Source organism: Triticum dicoccoides, chromosome 2B (genome assembly GCF_002162155.2).
Source record: "Triticum dicoccoides isolate Atlit2015 ecotype Zavitan chromosome 2B, WEW_v2.0, whole genome shotgun sequence".
Lineage (NCBI taxonomy): Eukaryota > Viridiplantae > Streptophyta > Magnoliopsida > Poales > Poaceae > Triticum > Triticum dicoccoides.
Window position 1 is genome coordinate 277,114,691 of NC_041383.1, and position 17,273 is coordinate 277,131,963.

Sequence of the window (17,273 nt, forward strand, 5' to 3'; positions counted from 1 at the left end):
TCTTCTTTGTGGGCCCTTCGTGGGTGGAGCCCTCCATGGACTCGCGCAAGCGTTACCCTCCATGGGTTGATGCCTCCATCAACGTGGATGTACGATAGCACCACCTATCGGAACCACGCCAAAAATCACTGTGTCTTCATTGCGTTTGAATTTCCATATCATCCCTTACTTTCCGCACATTGCATGCTTTACTATTTCCGCTGCTCTATCTCTAGATGTGCATGTGTAGAAAGCCTTGGTGTTATCTTAATTGTGCCAAAATCTGCCAAAACTTCAAGAGAACCATAAAACTGCACCTTTGGTTGGTTAAGAGTCTATTCACCCCCCTCCAGACCTATCTTCTCCGATCCTACAATAAAAGGTTATGATCATGATCGTTACCTTCACCGAGTTGCAGAAGAAGAAGAATGTGTCGGTGTAGATCGTATTTGGAGTCCGTCGAACTGTCGATGAACGATCCCGCGAACCGCCCACGAACAGTCCCTCGAACCGAAGACCGAAAGCACGACCTCTATACTTGGTTGCAAGCGTGAAGCCTTCACGATCCGGCAACGCTTTGCTATCCAAAGCTAATCATCACCGAAGAATTAGAGGGAGGAAATTAGAACCACACTAGGCTTCTATGAGGATTAGAGGAACTAGACCAAGCTTTAATTTGTCAACTAGGACCAACTAGAACTAGGGCTAGATGAACTAGAGGAGGCTCCAAAACTTGTGTATCCAATAGAGCGAAGCCCCCTAGTATATATAGAATGGAGGGGAGGGAGAGGGTTGCCACCAAGGAGGGAAAGTATCTCCTTGGTGCGCGGGCCAAGGGAGGGGACTCCCCACCCCCTCTCCAATTCGGCCTCCTTCCATGGCTATGGGGGCGCCTCCCCCACTTGGGCCTTGGTGGCCCAAGTTGCCTTCCATCACCTTTTTAGGCTCGTCGATATTAAATTTAATATAGAACTGTTCTAAATATTTCCAGACCCTTTTATATATAATTTAACATCCCTAGAGACATATTCCACCTATATATTAATTATCGGTAATAACTGGTATTACCCGATACTCTCTGAAACCCTTTTGGTGACCCCGAAACACTTCTGGATCCTCTCAAAACTATTCTAAATATTAGTGAAACAACATGAATATATTCTCATCACTCTTGTCCTACTAACACTCAACAGATCATGATTGCCTTAATCTTGTGACCCCGTAGGTTCCGCAACTCATAGACATGAACGAAACCCCTTCATTCAATGACCGATAGCGGAACCGTGGACATCCATATTGATCCCTATGAGCACACAAATGATATTTGACTGAACCTTTGGTTGTCATGTGATGTTCCCTTTGCTTCACGATACCTCACAAAATCCGGGATGCACCGGTATCCTCCTAAGTCATCACATGCTCACTATACAGTTATCCTCGTTACCGGTTTTGTTCTTCTTTATCGTTATTGTGTCCCGACATCCCTATGACCAAGTCACCTGTATCTTGCCAATATGATGTTGGATGCCGTCACACCGAGAGGGCCTTAAGAATATCTCTCCACCGTTGGAGGAGCAGATCCTACTCTCGAGCTATCTAGTCCCTTGTCAAACTTTCCGATGAGCCTGTAAGTTATCGTTATGATCACCGTGTTACAGGTGACGTTTGAGCAATCACAAAGTCCACCGTACGATAATAAGTGACTATGATACTCTCATGGTCTGAGGAGCAAAATCACACGTTAACACTCTGTGTTATTACAATTGAATGCAGACGATATTAACTCAATTCATAATGGACAAGTTTGGATCGATCCAATATGATCATTCTTCTAACGTCATAATCTCAATGCTGTTTTAGGACTACCGTTACACTTAAAAACATGATCACAAACATCGTTCTTCTCCTCCCCAGTACGGGGAGGCGGAGTTTCCTCGTGTTGCCCCCTGCCTCCGTGGGAGGAATCTGCCTCGTCGTCTTCAGACGGCGAGTTTATGACAGCCTTGCGTCGGGGACCCTTCCTGGTCCCCTAGGTCACCCTCTTAGGCCCTTCGGCCTCTTCAGGTGGGGCGGCCCCTTCCTTTTCCTCCTCCCCCTCGGGGGAGGAGTGTGCATCGTCATCTTCGGATGAGGCATCCGGTACGACCTTACGCCGGAGACCCTTCTTGGTCCCCGGGGCCTTCTTTTCGGCCTTCTTTTCCGACGCCTTGTAGGGCGCTGGGACTAGAATCTCCGTCAGGAGAGCGTCTGCTGGACCTTCTGGCAGTGGAGCCGGACAGTCAATCCGCTCCGCCGTCACCACATACTCCTGATTAAATACACACGATGACTTAAGATCCTCCCATGAGTATGCTGGGAAAAACTACATCTGGTGATGGTCAGAAAACTCACCGGATGGGGGAGCCGCGTGGCGTGAAGTCCGCGGTCCTCGGATGTGGGAGGAGGTATTTCAGAGGCCTTGAATAGCGCCTTCCATGCATCCTTGTGTGTCACGCCGTAGAGCTCTCGAAGTGTCTGGTGTTCGGCCGGGACAAACTCCCACAGATTAAATGCCTGTCTTTGGCATGGAAGAATTCGGCGGACGAGCATGACCTGGACCATGTTGACAAGCTTGATTTTCTTGTCCATCATATTCCTGATGCAGTTTTAAAGTCCGGTCAGCTCTACAGGCTCACCCCAGGCCAGGCCCTTCTTTTCCCAAGAGGTGAGCCGCATGGGAATTCCGGATCGGAATTCGGGGGCCGCCGCCCAGTTGGCGTCGCGTGGCTCGGTGATGTAGAACCACCCCAATTGCCACCCTTTCACGGTCTCCATGAAGGAGCCGTCGAGCCAGGTAACATTGGGCATCCTGCCCACCATGGCGCCTCCGCACTCCGCTTGCTGGCCGCTCACGATATTCGGCTTCACGCAGAAGATTCGTAGCCACAAGCCGAAGTGAGGCTTGATGCGGAGGAAGGCCTCGCACACGACGATAAACGCTAAGATGTTGAGGATGAAATTTGGGGCTAGATCGTGGAAGTCTAGCCCATAGTAAAACATGAGCCCGCGGACAAAGGGATGAAGTGGAAATCCCAGTCCACGGACGAAGTGGGCAAGGAACACGACCCTCTCGTGGGGTCCGGGAGTCGGAATGATCTGCCCTGCGTCCGGCAGCCGGTGCGCGATATTTGCGGCCAAGTATCCAGCCGCCCGGAGCTTCGTGATGTGCTCCTCCTTGACGGTGGAGGCCACCCACTTGCCTCTTGCTCCGGACATGTTTTTCTGTGCGGAGGAGGTGTGGACTAGGGCGCTGGAGCTCAAGGGGGCAAGAATGGATAAGCAAAGGAGGAAGAAGGCGTGGGTGAAAATGGGGAATCCTTATCCCTTTATAGAGGCGACAAAAATGGTGCGCCTCCCCACTTGCCTGTTGAGGATCGCTTATTTCCCAAGCACCACGGTTGATGGCGCGGTTGGGTTACCCATACCCGTATTGATGGGAATCCCGTGATAAGGGGACATGATCTCTACTTCGACAAGACATGCCGAGGAAACCGCCTCGCAATATGCGCTATGGCTGGTTGTGGAAAAACGGTTCGAATAATGACCCAACCGTAGTATCATGTCATGCTGTCTAAAGTTGTCAGCGGATTACATTTGTGGAATATCATTCTCTCTACGGTGGTATGTGAAGATCATCTTGCAGATCCGGACATGCTTTGAGTGTTCGATAATTACTTTGGAGTATTTAGAGAAGGAACCTGCCTTGCAATGTCGAAGACAAACTGCGCGTTGGACTCATCGTCATTGAAGCCTGGTTCAGGGGCTACTGAGGGAGTCCTGGATTAAGGGGTATCCGGACAGCCGGACTATATACTTTGGCCAGACAGTTGGACCGTGAAGATACAAGACTCAAGACTTCGTCCCGTGTCCGGATGGGACTCTCCTTTGTGTGGAAGACAAGCTTGGTGATCCGGGTATCATATTTCCTTCTTTGTAACTGACTCTGTGTAAACCCAAGCCCCTTCCGGAGTCTATATAAACCGGAGGGTTTAGTCCTTAGAGACACAATCATAATCATCATAGGCTAGCTTCTAGGGTTTAGCCTCTACGATCTCGTGGTAGATCAATTCTTGTAATACTCATATCATCAATATCAATCAAGCAGGAAGTAGGGTTTGTAAAACATCGTGTCCCTTGCCCCCTGTTACCATTAGCCTTAGACGCACAGATCGGGACCCCCTACCCGAGATCCGCCGGTTTTGACACCGACAGCGGTGTCGAGGTATGCTCTGCCCCCCCGCTTGCGGCATGCAAGCTACTTCTCCTTGCGCTTGGGAGAAACCGCGGTGGAGGTTGCCGGCTTGGCGGGCTTCGCCGCCTTCCCCACCGGTTTCGCCGCCTTCGCCGCAGGGGCGGGCATGGGCGGCTTGCTTGGCACGATGTGGGTGCCCGCCCGCCTCCATTTTTGGCCGATGTGGGTGGACGCCACCATCTTCGCCACGGCGGCGGCGGTCAAGGTGGCCGGAGGCGGGAGGTGCGGGGCGGGGGCGGGCACGGGCGCGGCCACGGCGCGGGCGCGGATGAAGCCAGCGGCGGAGGAGCGGCGGAGGGGGTGGTCCGGGGCTGGAGGGGCTCCATGGCCGCTGGCGGCTACAAGAACGGGCGGCGGCGGCGTGGATGATGCCGGCGACGGGGAGAGGAGGCTTGGGAATTTTCCCTCCCGCGCACAGTGTTGACCAAGTGAGGGTTGGGCCTTCAACTTGCCCCAAACCCTCACTAGTGCAGGTTGGCCTCGAACTTGAGGGTTCGGCCTGTAATTTTTTTTGAGGGTTTAGGGATTTGAGGGTACTGATATGTGCCTTTTTTTGCTAAACCCTCAAACTGGCAGTTATTTTGAGGGTTTGGCCAGCTTGAGGGCTCTGTTAGACATGCTCTTATAGAATATCTATAGCCGCAACCTGCGAATGGGCCCTCAAACGTCCGCGGACAGTGACTGAGCGGGCCTCAAATTTTACCAGATTGCGTCACCTGAGGACAGGTGGATGGACCCCGCCCCGGAGGCCGCACACTCATCGGTGGTAGAGCCGAACACAGACTTCACCCCCAAGGAAGCCTGTGACTCCGGACCCCCGGACTCGTATCCGGCTGTAGGTTCCAGTCCGCGCACCCCGAGCCCGCCGGATCTGGTTGGGCTCCGGTAATAGAGTTCACCGCTGTGGATATCTTCCAGCACTCGCCCCTTGGCGACATGCTGAACTCGTTAAAGTCTCTCTCTTTGTCAGGGGACTGTTGGCCGAACTATGTCCGGCTCGAGTTGGAAGCAGGCGACGAATGAATTCGTTGCCCACCCACCACCCACTTCATTGTCACGGTCGATGATTTAACCGACATGCTTGACTTCGACTCTGAAGACATCGACGGTATGGACGACGATGTAGGAGAAGAATAGGAACCACCGCCCATGGGGCGGTGGACAGCCACCTCCTCATATGATATATATATATATATGGTGGACACTCCGAAAGAAACCAATGGCGATGAGGCAATGGAGGATAACTCCTCAAGGAAGAAAGCAAAGCATGGGCATCGTCAGCGCCGCTCCAAGCCCCGCCATAGCAATACCGGCACAGGAGACGAAAACAATCTGAATGGTGCCGAAGATGAATACAACCCCGATCAGCCTGCCTTCAAGCAGGACAAACAGGAAGACGGGCAGGTCAGCCCAGACGAACAGGCAACGGACGGATACCCGGAGGAGGAAAACTACATGCCCCCCTTCGAAGACGAGATTAGCCTCGGCGACAACGAGTTCGGCGTGCCTGAGGACCTCGTAGAGCAGGAGCGCTTCAAGCGTCGGCTTATGGCCACTGCGAGGAGCCTGAAAAAGAAGCAGCAGCAGCTCCAAGCTGATCAAGACCTGCTCACACACAGATGGACTGAAGTCCTGGCAGCCGATGAATATGGACTCAAGCGCCACACGGCTGACCGGCCACCTCATGGCCGGGATAAAACGGCGTATCAGTCCGAATACCAGCCCGCACGCCCACGCCAATACACTACGGCCCGAGGCAATAGGCAGGACCTGCAAGATACACTGGAAAAACAAGGCAGGACAGCCAAGATCAATCTACGGATCGCGGGGGCGCGCCCCAACACGTGACGATGATTGTCACGCTGGATACACTATCAACAAGTCCGGCCGGGCCGAATACAGCCAACCAGACTCATTCGAACTGCGTAGCCACATAGCCCGGCATAGAGGCGCCGCACACCCCCTCTGCTTCACTGACGAAGTGATGGATCATGAATTCCCAGATGGGCTTAAACCCGTAAACATCGAATCATATGATGGCACAACAGACCCCGTAGTATGGATTGAAGATTTGCTTCTCCACATTCACATGGCCCACGGAGACGATTTACACGCCATCAAGTATCTTCCCCTTAAGCTCAAAGGGACCAGCCCGACACTGGCTAAACAGCCTGCCAACAAATTCCATTGGCAGTTGGGAAAACCTGGAGGACGCGTTCCTCGACAACTTCCAGGGAATGTACGTGCGACCACCGGATGCCGATGACTTGAGCCACATTACCCAACAGCCCGGAGAGTCAGCCAGGAAATTCTGGACTCGGTTCCTAACCAAAAAGAACCAAATAGTCGACTGTCCGAACGTCGAAGCCCTGGCGGCCTTTAAGCATAATATCTGTGACGAGTGGCTCGCCCGACACCTCGGCCAGGAAAAACCAAAGTCCATGGTGGCCCTCACGACACTCATGACCCGCTTTTGTGCGGGCGAGGACAACTGGTTGGCTCGCAGTAGCACCACGCCAATAAATTCCGGCACCTCAGATGTCCGCAACAATAACGGCAAGCCACGGCGCAACAGACATAAGCGACGGAACAATGGCGACAACACTGAAGACACGGCAGTCAACACCGGATTCAGTGACTCGAAATTTGGTCAGCGGAAAAAGGCGTTCAAAAGAAACAATCAGGGACCGTCCAGTCTGGACCGCATACTTGACCGCTCGTGCCAAATTCATGGCACCCCGAATAAGCCAGCAAACCACACTAATAGAGACTGCTGGGTGTTCAAACAGGCCGGTAAAATAAACACCGAAAACAAGGACAAGGGGCTGCACAGCGATGATGACGAGGAGCCCCGGCGTCCGAACACGGGGGGACAGAAGAAATTTCCTCCCCAGGTGAAGACAGTCAATATGATCTATGCCACCCATATTCCCAAACGGGAATGGAAGCGAGCACTACGGGACGTTTATGTGATGGAGCCAGTCGCCCCAAAATTCAACCCATGGTCAGCCTATCCGATCACCTTTGATCGTGGGGATCACCCTACCAGTATCCGTCACGACGATTCAGCCGCCCTGGTCCTAGACCCAATCATCGACAGATTCCACCTCACGAGAGTTCGTATGGATGGCGGCAGCAGCCTGAACCTGCTCTATCAGGACACAGTGCGCAAAATGGGCATCGACCCATCGAGGATCAAGCCCACCAAAACCACCTTCAGAGGTGTAATTCCAGGAGTAGAGGCCCGTTGCACGGGCTCCATAACACTGGAAGTGGTCTTCGGATCTCCGGATAACTTCCGAAGCGAGGAGTTAATCTTCGATATCGTCCCTTTCCGTAGTGGTTATCATGCACTGCTTGGACGAACCACATTCACTCGATTCAATGCGGTACCACACTATGCATACCTCAAGCTCAAGATGCCAGGACCTCGCGGGGTCATAACAGTCAACAGAAACATGGACCGGTCTCTCCGTACAGAAGAGCATATTGCAGCCCTCACGGCAGAAGTACAATGCAGCCTTCTCCGACAAACCACCAATCCGGCTACAACAACCCCGAACACCGTTAAGCGAGTCCAGAGTACCCCGCAACAGGATTGCCAGGCACGCCAAGAGCGCGACTAGCAGTCCGGCATCCGCTCCAGCCCCATCAAGGCAGCATTCGTGCCATGCGTACACAGTTACACACTCAAAATACCATGGGCATAGGCGGAGGCGCAATAGTGACTTAGTCAACAGTGCGGTACAGTCGCAACATACTTTAATAACCCCCCTTTTATCTTTCAGGACACTGCTTTCGGGCAGCCTCTTCAGAAGAGCTGGATTGTCGGACTTGCACAGGAGAGAAATCCAAGGAGGCAAAAGGCTTTGCGCACAAAGGGAATACCCAGGTGGAATCTGTTCACGATCATTATACCTGTTTCATATACCTACATGCGGCCCGCCCTTGGATAGGACATGTTAAATAGTCCTATTTACTTCTGCTTAACGCATTCATTGTAAACATACGCTTAGACGTATTATTCATCAACGGGAAATAATATATAGCGTCAGCTTATTATTCCTATTTGCACATTTTTCCTATAAAAGTTTATTTAATATTGCATCTGTACACCTTGGTACGTTCAGTTTTCCAGGGGCTTCTTATGGCACCCCATAATACGGCAAGACAAGTCCGAACACTTTCAACAGTGCGACACCCCGAACTTATAGCATTATATGCATCAGCTCCGAATCATGTCTTGGGTCAATAGTTGGGTTTGCCTGGCTCCCTTGTTTTGGTAACTTACGTTCCGTTATATCGGCTAAGGTAGCTCAGGGAGAACTACTGTGATTGTGTCCCGATTCTTCCGGACGAGCACCTCAATAGAGAAAGCCGAAAACTGACCTGCATGATGCGGCGAGAGCTGGTCGCTGTTCGAGAGGTCTTAAAATCCTTAAAGATTTTTTCCGCTTTAGGCGAGGAATTGGCTTCGTCCGATTTAGGCGTATATAGCGCCCCAATTCGGCTTTCCGAACTCTAGGGGCTTCGCCGAAATTTAAAATTGTAGACTTCTATGGCTAAGTGAAAGTTATCAAGCCGCATAGTCCGATTGCCTTGTTCGCTGCGCCAAACACCTCCTTCAGGGACCAAAAATTTGGATAAAGAGTGTCTGGGTTTTTCCATGAACACCCCAGTACTAGTTATGTGGGGGCGGAAGCCCGCGACTGGCCTACTTTCAGAATTTTATAAACAGCCGCACAGAAGGTAATATTTTAAATCAAAACAAAGCGCTATATAGCGCAAATAACTTCGTCTTTATATTACAAAAACGACAGAAGTACATTCACTCAAAAATCGTGTCCTTGGTACACTCATCCTCCACGAGACGAGCGCCTTTCATAACGCCATCATAATATTTTTCGGGACAGCGATGCGCCTTGCCCTCTGGCGGTCCATCCTTCACCAGCTTCTCCGCATCCAGCTTGCCCCAATGCACCTTCGCACGGGCAAAGGCTCGGCGGGCACCCTTAATGCAAATGGATTGATTGATCACTTCAAGCCGCAGACAGGCATTTACCATCCGCTTTATCAGGCCGAAGTAGCTGGCTGGCAGGGGCTCACCAGGCCACATCCGGACTATGAAATCTTTCTAGCCACTTTGGTCGTCCTGTGGAGTTCAACCAATTGCTTCAATTGGTCACTCAGAGGCATCGGGTGTTCGGCTCCAGCATACTGGGACCAGAACAGCTTCTCCGTTGAGCTCCCCTCCTCGGCATCGTAGAACTCCCTAGCATCTAATATGCTGCATGGAAGATCTGTGGATGCCCCTCGAGAGCTCCGAATTCGGGTAAGTAAAAGAAACGTCTCCTCCACATGCTTGCTTTGCATAAAGAATGTCTTACCCGCCGCTATCTTCTTGACCGCCTGGATTTCCTGCTGGGCCTTTTCGGCTTCGGCCTTGGCGTCTTTCATGCTCAAAAGTGCCTTCGTAAGCTCAGACTCCTTCATATTGAGGTCACGCTCCAAGGACTTGAACTTCTTGCCGAGCTCCTGGAGCTCTTGCTGTACCTCACCCACCCTAGCATTTTGCTTTTCGCGCTCAATGCGCTCCATGGCCATCTTGTCTTCGGCCTCGGATAGCGCTTTCTTCAGGGACGCCACTTCCGTCGTGGCCCCTATTACAAAATCATGACGCTTTGTCGTTACCATCACCAATTTTGTCTATTCTTTATGATATGTGAAGGGGTATTACTCACCTTTGTTCTCTTCGAGCTGCCTCCTCGTGAGGCTGAGCTCTCCCTGGGCCTGCTCCAGGTCCCGTTTGAGTCCGGAGACCTCCGTTGTGCGGGCAGCAGCAGCAAGAAGCACCGCCTGCTTATTCACATAGACACCTACTATTAGACTCCTACGGATTTTAATTGACCCTCCATTTGGCTTTTCTTTCCGAACACCAAACAGAGTATCAGGGGCTACTGTCTATCAGGTGATAATTTCCCAAACTTTTAATTACTTACCTCAAAGCCTGTTAGGAGGCTGGTGCAGGCTTCCGTCAATCCGCTTTTGGTGGACCGAACCCTCTGAATCACCGCACTCATGAGTATGGTGCTCTTCATCCATGGAAGCGCCGCGAAGCGCTTCCAGCAGACTATCCGATGCCTCTGGCGTAACGGAAGTAATCGGCACGGACGGCTCACCCTTCTTGGTGAGGGGCTGCCTGCCTGAATCCGAAACCTTTGGGGGTTCTGGTATAGTGTCCGGCTGGGAGCCCGGCTTGCTGCGGCTCCCATCGGCACAATCCGCGGGGATCTTACGCCCCGTGTGCCCGGCGTCTGGAATTTTGCCTTGGGGCGTCTCCAGAGTCACCTCCCCCTGCTCTGTGAGCCTTTGGGACAACACCTCCGTGTCATCCGCAGGCCGAGGGGTAGTGGCCGTCGGGAGCGAGTTCATCACCGAATCACTCAAGGACCCATCTGAAGAGGATGCCTCGGGATGGACCCTGGCCGGACTACATATACATGTTCGGCGTTATAACAGACTACAAAGCGAAGTCGCACTAAAGTACAACAGAGTGCGGATACTTACGATCTTACTAGGGGCTTCCCCCTGGGCAGCCACTCCTCCTCGCTGTATGCGGCCGTGGTGGAGTAATCCAGAAGGGACGCCTTTCCCTTCTTGGGCATCCTAGCCTCCTCCTCTGGGGCGACTTTTATTTTTGTCTCCTCCCCAGTACGGGGAGGCAGATTTTCCTCGTGTTTCCCCCCGCCTCCGCGGGAGGAATCTGCCTCGTCGTCTTCAGACGACGAGTTTATGACCGCATTGCGCCGGGGACCCTTCCTGGTCCCCTAGGTCACCCTCTTAGGCCCTTCGGCCTCTTAAAGTGGGGCGGCCCCTTCCTTTTCCTCCTCCCCCTCGGGGGAGGAGTGTGCCTCGTCGTCTTCGGACGAGGCGTCCGGTACGACCTTACGCCGGAGACCCTTCCTGGTCCCCAGGGCCTTCTTTTCAGCCTTCTTTTCCGGCGCCTTGTAGGGCGCTGGGACTAGCATCTCTGTCAGGAGAGCGTCTGCTGGACCTTCTGGCAGTGGAGCCGGACAGTCAATCCGCTCCGCCGTCACCACATACTCCTGATTAAATACACACGATGACTTAAGATCCTCCCATGAGTACGCTGGGAAAAACTACATCTGGTGATGGTCAGAAAACTCACCGGATGGGGGAGCCGCGTGGCATGAAGTCCACGGTCCTCGGATGTGGGAGGAGGTATTTCAGAGGCCTTAAATAACGCCTTCCATGCATCCTTGTGTGTCACGCCATAGAGCTCTCGAAGTGTCTGGTGTTCGGCCGGGACGAACTCCCACAGATTAAATGCCCGTCTTTGGCACGGAAGAATTCGGCGGACGAGCATGACCTGGACCACGTTGACAAGCTTGATTTTCTTGTCCATCATGTTCTTGATGCAGTTTTGAAGTCCAGTCAGCTCCGCAGGCTCACCCCAGGCCAGGCCCTTCTTTTCCCAAGAGGTGAGCCGCATGGGAATTCCGGATCGGAATTCGGGGGCCGCCGCCCAGTTGGCGTCGCGTGGCTCGGTGATGTAGAACCACCACGATTGCCACCCTTTCACGGTCTCCGCGAAGGAGCCGTCGAGCCAGGTAACATTGGGCATTCTGCCCACCATGGCGCCTCCACACTCCGCTTGCTGGCCGCTCACGATCTTCGGCTTCACGCAGAAGATTCGTAGCCACAAGCCGAAGTGAGGCTTGATGCGGAGGAAGGCCTCGCACACGACGATAAACGCCGAGATGTTGAGGACGAAATTTGGGGCTAGATCGTAGAAGTCTAGCCCATAGTAAAACATGTGCCCGCGGACAAAGGGATGAAGTGGAAATCCCAGTCCACGGACGAAGTGGGCAAGGAACACGACCCTCTCGTGGGGTCTCGGAGTCGGAATGATCTGCCCTGCGTCCGGCAGCCGGTGCGCGATATCTGCGGCCAAGTATCCGGCCGCCCGGAGCTTCGTGATGTGCTCCTCCTTGACGGTGGAGGCCACCCACTTGCCTCCTGCTCCGGACATGTTTTGCTGTGCGGAGGAGGTGTGGACTACGGCGCTGGAGCTCGAGGGGGCAAGAATGGATAAGCGAAGGAGGAAGAAGGCGTGGGTGAAAATGGGAAGTACTTATCCCTTTATAGAGGCGACAAAAATAGTGCGCCTCCCGACTTGCCCGTTGAGGATCGCTTATTTACCAAGCGCCACGGTTGATGGTGCGGTTGGGTTACCCATACCCGTATTGATGGGAATCCCGTGATAAGGGGACATGATCTCTGCTTCGACAAGACGTGCCTAGGAAACCGCCTCGCAATAAGGGTTGTGGCTGGTTGTGGAAAAATGGTTCGAATAATGACCCGACCGTAGTATCATGTCATGCTGTCTAAAGTTGTCAGCGGGTTACATTTATGGAATATCATTCTCTCTATGGTGGTATGTGAAGATCATCTTGCAGATCCGGACATGCTTTGAGTGTTCGATAATTACTTTGGAGTATTCGGAGAAGGAACCCGCCTTGCAATGCCGAAGACAAACTTCACGCCGGACTCATCGTCATTGAAGCCTGGTTCAGGGGCTACTGAGGGAGTCCTGGATTAAGGGGTATCCAGACAGCCGGACTATATACTTTGGCCGGACTGTTGGACCGTGTAGATACAAGACTCAAGACTTCGTCCCGTGTCCGGATGGGACTCTCCTTTGCGTGGAAGACAAGCTTGGCGATCCGGATATTATATTTCCTTCTTTTTAACTGACTCTGTGTAAACCCTAGCCCCCTCCGGTGTCTATATAAACCAGAGGGTTTAGTCCTTAGAGACACAATCATAATCATCATAGGCTAGCTTCTAGGGTTTAGCCTCTACGATCTCGTGGTAGATCAACTCTTGTAATACTCATATCATCAATATCAATCAAGCAGGAAGTAGGGTTTTACCTCCATCAAGAGGGCCCGAATCTGGGTAAAACATCGTGTCCCTTGCCCCCTGTTACCATTAGCCTTAGACGCACAGATCGGGACCCCCTACCCGAGATCCGCCGGTTTTCACACCGACAGCGGTGTCGAGGTATGCTCTGCCCCCCGCTTGCGGCTTGCAAGCTACTTCTCCTTGCGCTTGGGAGAAACCGCGGTGGAGGTTGCCGGCTTGGCGGGCTTCGCCGCCTTCCGCACCGGTTTCGTCGCCTTCGCCGCGGGGGCGGGCATGGGCGGCTTGCTTGGCACGATGTGGGTGCCCGCCCGCCTCCATTTTTGGCTGATGTGGGTGGACGCCACCATCTTCACCACGGAGGCGGCGGTCAAGGTGGCCGGAGGCGGGAGGTGCGGGGCGGGGGCGGGCACGGTCGCGGCCATGGCGCGGGCGGGGATGAAGCCGGCGGCGGAGGAGCGGCGGAGGGGGTGGTCCGGGGCTGGAGGGGCTCCATGGCCGCTGGCGGCTACAAGAACGGGCGGCGGCGGCGTGGATGATGCCAGCGGCGGGGAGAGGAGGCTTGGGAATTTTCCCTCCCGCGCACAGTGTTGACCAAGTGAGGGTTGGGCCTTCAACTTGCCCCAAACCCTCACTAGTGCAGGTTGGCCTCGAACTTGAGGGTTCGGCCTGTAATTTTTTTTTAGGGTTTAGGGATTTGAGGGTACTGATATGTGCCTTTTTTTGCTCAACCCTCAAACTGGCAGTTATTTTGAGGGCTCTGTTAGACATGCTCTTATAGAACATCTATAGCCGCAACCTGCGAATGGGCCCTCAAACGTCCGCGGACAGTGACTGAGCGGGCCTCAAATTTTGCCATTTGCAACTACAAACCCTATTTCCAAAACACCTAATACATGCAAACAAATGCACGTTGATCATTTTGAGTGTTTAGTCCGTGTTAGGCCGGCGGGGCTATTACAAACACCAAATAAATTGCTCATACTTCAGATTTTCACATCCGTATTGGGTCGGCGGGTTTCAGAGTTTAGTCGCATGTCGCCGCGCGAGGCGAGGCGGCCGGCTTAAATAGTAGTGTCGTCCAAAAGCAATAAGCGTCGGTGATCATTGCACCATTTGCAAAGGATATAGACTCTCAATATTAATCTTTTCTGCTTATCATAGAGAAGATTAATACTCATGGTCTATTTCCTTAACAAACTGAACGTTGATGATTGCCGGCTCTTTTTGAATAACAATGTGTCGAACACATAGAGGGCAAGGTGCAGTCTAGTGCAATGGTAACGACGGAGCTAGCAGACGTCCCGCGCGAAGGAGCAAGTGCAAAGGGGTTGGTCGGAAGGGGATTTGGTTCACTTTTTGTGAGGTCATGCCATTAGTCGGACCTGGCTTTTTTTTACCGCTCACTGTCCAGGGCATCCGCCCAGTCGCATGGGAGGGCTTGAGGGGGACGCGAACACACAATATTTCCACGCCTATGCTAATGGCCGGCGTCGTAAATGCGCCATCCTAAGACTGCAATCTGAGCAGGGGCTCCTTTTGCGTCAACAGGATATTGTTCGACATATTTACGACTTTTACATTCAGTTGATGGGCACCAGGGAGGAGGCCCGGGCTCGGCTGCGGTCGGATGTTTGGGACCCCGCGCTGCGGGTCACGATCGAGGAGAATGAAGGCTTGGGCCTCGCCTTCCTTCCCCAGGAGATCGACCAGGCCATCCTTGGGATGCGCTCTGACACCGCTCCGGGTCCGGATGCGTGGCCGGTGGCGATGTTCAAAAGGTTCTGGCAAGTGCTCAAGGGTCCTATTTTCGAAGTTTGTAACGGGTTTATGCATGGTACAGTAGACATCTCCCGCCTTAACTTTGGGGTTCTCTCTCTTATTCCCAAAGTCTAGGGCGCGGACAACATTAGACTCTTTCGCCCTATAGCACTTATCAATGTCTCGTTTAAGATCTGTTCTAAAGCTTGTTCTATGCGCTTATCTCCGGTAGCTCATCGTATTATTAGTAGGAATCAGTCGGCTTTTATTCGTGGTCGCAACATTTTGGAGGGACCGCTGGCCCTCCAAGAAATCGTTCACTCGCTCAAACGCTCTCTCCAGCCGGCGATTCTTTTAAAATTAGATTTTGAGAAGGCGTATGATCGAGTGAACTGGGAGTTCCTCCGACAAACCCTTTTGGATCGAGGATTTTCGTCGGTTTGGGTCCACCGTATGATGCAATTGGTCTCGGGAGGCCAAACGGCGATCGCGGTCAATGGAGAAGTAGGGAACTTCTTCCGCAACAAGCATGGGCTGCGTCAAGGGGACCCAGCCTCACCGTTGCTTTTCAACTTTGTGGCGGACGCCCTGGGCGCCATGCTAGACAAAGCTCGCGCAGCTGGCCACATTAGGGGAGTGGTCGGTAACCTGATCCTAGGAGGCGTGTCACACTTGCAGTATGCGGATGACACTCTTCTCCTTTTTGAACCGGACGCCCACAGTATCGCCATGGTTAAGGCCATCTTGCTGTGTTTTGAACTCATGTCCGGGCTAAAAATTAACTTCCAAAAGTGTGAAGTGGTGTCCATAGGGATGGACACGGCCGAAAGTGAACGGGTTGCCAACTTGCTTAATTGCAAACTTGGGAAGTTTCTGTTTACCTACCTCGGCCTCCCAATCGCAAAGAAGAAATGCACGATTGCCGATTGGGAACCTCTCACCACTAAGGTGGCGGACCGGGTATGTCCGTGAAGAGGTCGATTTATGTCTTCAGGGGCAAGACTAACCCTTTCCAACTCCAGCCTCTCATCCCTACCTATGTTTGCCATGGGTATGTTCTTGTTGGCTGATGGGGTACACACGAAAATGGACACCCCGCGGGCACGTTTCTTTTGGGAAGGAGCGGACCCTAAATGGAAATACCACATGGTTAAGTGGCATGCTGTTTGCAGACCTAAATCCCAGGGGGGCCTCGGGATCATCAACTCTAAGTTGATGAACATAGCGCTTATGTGTAAGTGGATCTGGAAGTTGTCCCAGGGAGGGAACGGCCTCTGGATTGACCCCCTTCGTGCCAAGTATTTCCCACAAGGGAATTTCTTTGAGGCAACACCGCAGGGGTCCCCATTCTGGACCTCCATCCAAGCCCTCAAACCATACTTCACCAGGGGTGCGAGGTTCACGGTTAATAACGGCCGCTCCACGCGTCTTTGGCACGATGTTTGGTCAGGCCAGCAGCCCCTTTGGTCGGAGTTCACCCATCTTTACTCCATTGCGGTTGAGCCCAACCAACTGGTTGCTTCGGCCCTTAGTGCCACTCCGCCCCCAATACACTTCAGACGGGAGCTTGTGGGACAGGAGCTGGTAGATTGGGATCGCCTCCGGGCTCTGTTAGCAAATGTGCGTCTGTCGGACTCCACAGACGTGGTCTCTTGGAGACTTTCGGGTTCTGACAAGTTCACTGTCAAGTCCCTATATCGTGAGTTATGTCGCGGCCATGCGCCTATGGCAGCCACGGGGCTTTGGAAGGCGCGAATCCCACTAAATATTAAGGTCTTCCTATGGCAACTATGCCAAGATCGCCTTCCTACCTCTATCAATATAGCTAAGCGCAATGGCCCCGCTTCCGGTCCTTGCGCTTTGTGTGCTGACGCGGAAGATGCTGACCACGCATTCTTCCGATGTCCTTTGGCGCGCTTTGCTTGGAGTGCGGTCCGTGAGGCCACTGGGGTGGATTGGGATCCACGCTCACGCTCTGAGCTTGTGTCTCTATTATCCTCGATCCAGGGATCTCTTCGCCGGATCATGTGGACGTGCGCCTCGGCCATGTTATGGGCCTTATGGAACATTCGTAACAAGCTTACTATTGAGGGAGTGTTTCTCTCTCACCCCGCTGATGTTATATTCAAATGGATCTTATTCTTGCAGCAGTGGGCGCCGCTGGGAAGGCAACAGGACTCTGATCTACACCGACAAGCTATCGCGCGACTTCGCTTCGTCTACTTCGCGTCCCGAGCTCCGTCTCCTCCGTCTGCTGCCTCATAGGGATGGGCAGTCCTTTTGGTGTTGTCCCCCC